Source organism: Piliocolobus tephrosceles, chromosome 2, assembly GCF_002776525.5.
Source record: "Piliocolobus tephrosceles isolate RC106 chromosome 2, ASM277652v3, whole genome shotgun sequence".
NCBI classification, from domain to species: domain Eukaryota; kingdom Metazoa; phylum Chordata; class Mammalia; order Primates; family Cercopithecidae; genus Piliocolobus; species Piliocolobus tephrosceles.
Window position 1 is genome coordinate 42,554,936 of NC_045435.1, and position 4,283 is coordinate 42,559,218.

Sequence of the window (4,283 nt, forward strand, 5' to 3'; positions counted from 1 at the left end):
TCTTCTCTCTTTTCTTCTTTATTAGTCTTGCTAGTGGTCTGTCAATTTTGTTGATCTTTTCAAAAAACCAACTCCTGGATTCATTGATTTTTTGGAGGGTTTTTTGTGTCTCTATCTCCTTCAGTTCTGCTCTTAGTTATTTCTTGCCTTCTGCTAGCTTTTGAATGTGTTTGTTCTTGCTTCTCTAGTTCTTTTAACTGTGATGTTAAGAGTGTAACTTTTAGATCTTTCCAGCTTTCTCTTGTGGGCATTTGGTGCTATAAATTTCCCTCTACACACTGCTATAAATGTGTCCCAGAGATTCTGGTATGTTGTATCTTTGTTCTCATTGGTTTCAAAGAAAATCTTTATTTCTGCCTTCATTTCGTTATGTACCCAGTAGTCATTCAGGAGCAGGTTGTTCAGTTTCCATGTAGTTGAGTGATTTTGATTGAGTTTCTTAGTCCTGAATTCTAATTTGATTGCACTGTGGTCTGAGAGACAGTTTGTTATAATTTCTGTTCTTGTACATTTGCTGAGGAGTGCTTTACTTCCAATTATGTGGTCAATTTTGGAATAAGTGTGATGTGGTGGTGAGAAGAATGTATATTCTATTGATTTGGGTGGAGAGTTCTGTAGATGTCTATTAGGTCCGCTTGGTGCGGAGTTGAGTTCAACTCCTGGATATCCTTGTTTACTTTCTGTCTCGTTGATCTGTCTAATGTTGACAGTGGGGTGTTAAAGTCTCCCATTATTATTGTATGGGAGTCTTAAGTCTCTTTGTAAGTCTCTAAGGACTTGCTTTATGAATCTGGGTGCTCCTGTATTGGGTGCATATATATTTAGGATAGTTAGCTCTTCCTGTTGCATTGATCCCTTTACCATTATGTAGTGGCCTTCTTTGTCTCTTTTGATCTTTGATGGTTTAAAGTCTGTTTCATCAGAGACTAGTATTGCAACCCCTGCTTTTTTTTGTTCTCCATTTGCTTGGTAGATCTTCCTCCATCCCTTTATTTTGAGCCTATGTGTGTCTCTGCATGTGAGATGGGTCTCCTGAATACAGCAAAGTGATGGGTCTTGACTCTTTATCCAGTTTGCCAGTCTGTGTCTTTTAATTGGACCATTTAGTCCATTTACATTTAAGGTTCATATTGTTATGTGTGAGCTTGATCTTGTCATTATGATATTAACTGGTTATTTTGCTCATTAGTTGATGCAGTTTCTTCCTAGCATTGATGGCCTTTACATTTTGGCATGTTTTTGCAATGGCTGGTACCAGTTGTTCCTTTCCATGTTTAGTGCTTCCTTCAGGGTCTCTTGTAAGGCAGGCCTGGTGATGACAAAATCTCTAAGCATTTGCTTATCTGTAAAGGATTTTATTTCTCCTTCACTTATGAAACTTAGTTTGGCTGGATATGAAATTCTGGGTTGAAAATTCTTTTCTTTAAGAATGTTGAATATTGGCCCCCACTCTCTTCTGGCTTGTAGAGTTTCTGTTGTTAGTCTGATGGGCTTACCTTTGTGGATAACCCAACCTTTCTCTCTGGCTGCCCTTAACAGTTTTTCCTTCATTTCAACTTCGGTGAATCTGACAATTATGTGTCTTGGAGTTGCTTTCCTCGAGGAGTATCTTTGTGGTGTTCTCTGTATTTCCTGAATTTGAATGTTGGCCTGCCTTACTAGGTTGGGGAAGTTATCCTGGATGATATCCTGAAGAGTGTTTTCCAACTTGGTTCCATTTTCCCCCTCACTTTCAGGCACCCCCAGTCAGACGTAGATTTGGTCTTTTCACATAATTCCATACTTCTTGAAGGCTTTGTTCATTTCTTTTTCCTCTTTTTTCTTTAGACTTCTCTTCTCGCTTCATTTCATTCATTTGATAATCGCTGATACTCTTTCTTCCAGTTGATTGAGTCGGTTACTGAAGCCTGTGCATTTGTCATGTATTTCTCGTGTCATGGTTTTTATCTCTGTCAGTTCATTTATGGCCTTCTCTGCATTGATTATTCTAGTTATCCATTCTTCCATTCTTTTTTCAAGATTTTTAGTTTCTTTGCACTGGGTATGTAATTCCTCCTTTAGCTCTGAGAAGTTTGATGGACTGAAACCTTCTTCTCTTAACTCGTCAAAGTAATTCTCCGTCCAGCTTTGATCCGTTGCTGGCGATGAGCTGCGTTCCTTTGGAGGGGGAGATGTGCTCTTATTTTTTGAATTTTCAGCTTTTCTGCCCTGCTTTTTCCCCATCTTTGTGGTTTTATCTACCTTTGGTCTTTGAGGATGGTGACGTACTGACGGGGTTTTGGTGTGGGTGTCCTTCCTGTTTGTTAGTTTTCCTTCTAACAGTCAGGACCCTCAGCTGTAGGTCTGTTGGAGATTGCCTGAGATCCACTCCAGACGCTGTTTGCCTGGGTATCAGCAGCAGAGGCTGCAGAAGATAGAATATTGCTGAACAGTAAGTGTACCTGTCTGATTCTTGCTTTGGAAGCTTTGTCTTGGGGTGTACCCTGCCGTGTGAGGTGTGGGTTGTCGGTCTGCCCCTAGTGGGGGATGTCTCCCAGTTAGGCTACTCAGGGGTCAGGGACCCACTTGAGCAGGCAGTCTGTCTGTTCTCAGATCTCAACCTCTGTGTTGGGAGATCCACTGCTCTCTTCAAAGCTGTCAGATAGGGTCGTTTGCGTCTGCAGAGGTCTCTGCTGCTTTTTGTTTGTTTGTTTGTTTAGCTGTGCCCTGTCCCCAGAGGTGGAGTCTACAGAGATAGGCAGGCCTCCTTGAGCTGCTGTGGGCTCCACCCAGTTCGAACTTCCCAGAGGCTTTGTCTACCTACTTAAGCCTCAGCAATGGCGGGCGCCCCTCCCCCAGCCTCACTGCTGCCTTGTGGTTAGATCGCAGACTGCTGTGCTAGCAATGAGGGAGGCTCCGTGGGTGTGGGACCCTCCCGGCCAGGTGTGGGATATAATCTCCAGGTGTGCCCTTGGCTAAAACCCTTGGTAAAGCGCAGTATTGGGGTGGGAATTACCCGATTTTCCAGGTGTTGTGTGTCTCAGTTCCCCTGGCTATGAAAAGGGATTTCCTTCCCCATTGCGCTTCCCAGATGAGGCGATGCCTCGCCCTGCTTCAGTTCTCGCTGGTCGTGCTGCAGCAGCTGACCAGCACTGATTGTCCTGCACTCCCTAGTGAGACGAACCTGGTACCTCAGTTGAAAATGCAGAAATCACCCATCTTCTGTGTCGCTCACGCTGGAAGCTGGAGACTGCAGCTGTTCCTATTCGCAGGAAGTCTTTTCAATAAATGGTACTAGATATCCACACGGAAAAAAAAGAACCACACAGTGAGGCACGTATGCTCTATACAACCCATAACACACGTGATGAGGTAGAAAATAAAGTGGCTGCAGACGTAGGATGTGGCTTTGTGGAGTGCTTAGTCTTGGAACTGCAATGTTAGGAGCCACGTTGCATGTTGGATTTGACATAGATGCAGATGCACTAGGAATAACTAATAGGAATGTGGAAGAGTCTGAATTAACATATGTTGGCATGGTTCAATGTGATGCGTACTCATTATCTAATGGACTGTCCAAGTCATTTAATACAGCAATTTTGAATACTCCTTTTGGGACCAAAAATAATAAAGGGACCAGACATGGCTTTTCCAAAGACCACTTTGGAAATGGCAAGAACAGCAGTATATTCTTTACCCAAATCTTCAACTAGAAGACATGTTCAAAAACAAGCTACAGAATGCAAAATCAAGACAGATGTTATTGCAGAGCTTTGAGATGATCTGCCGGCATCACACAACTTTCAGGAAAAGGAATTAATGGACAGTGAAATGGACCTAATTCAGTTTTCTTTTCAAAAGCCTCCAAAACCAAAAGCAGCTTAAAATCTAATTAAAATGAATGAGAATTCATTTGTTTACTAAAAAAATTAATTCAAGGTAGATTACGGACTTAAACATAAAAGCTAAAACTATAAAGTTTCAGGAAAGAAACAAAGGGATACTTTCATGACCTTTGGGTTAGCAAAGATTTCTTACAGCACACAGAGAGCATGCACCATAAAGTAAAATACTAATAAAATTGAACTTCATAAAAAATTAAAACTGTTAACCCAAAGATACTACTAAGAAATACATAGGCAAGTCACAGCTGTGAAGAAAATATTCAAAATACATATATCTGAAAAAGGAATATGCCCAAGATATATAGAAGCCCTGCAATTCAATAAAATTTCAAACGATCCAACAAGAAAAGGCTGAAGACTTGAACAAACTTCAAAGAAAAGATACATGAATGGCCAATA

General features: G+C 41.4%; 1 pseudogene; it reads left to right on the top strand.

Annotated features, from left to right (window-relative positions):
- Positions 1 to 3,267: 3,267 nt before the first annotated feature.
- Positions 3,268 to 3,864, top strand: LOC111542159 (annotated as a pseudogene).
- Positions 3,865 to 4,283: the final 419 nt, after the last annotated feature.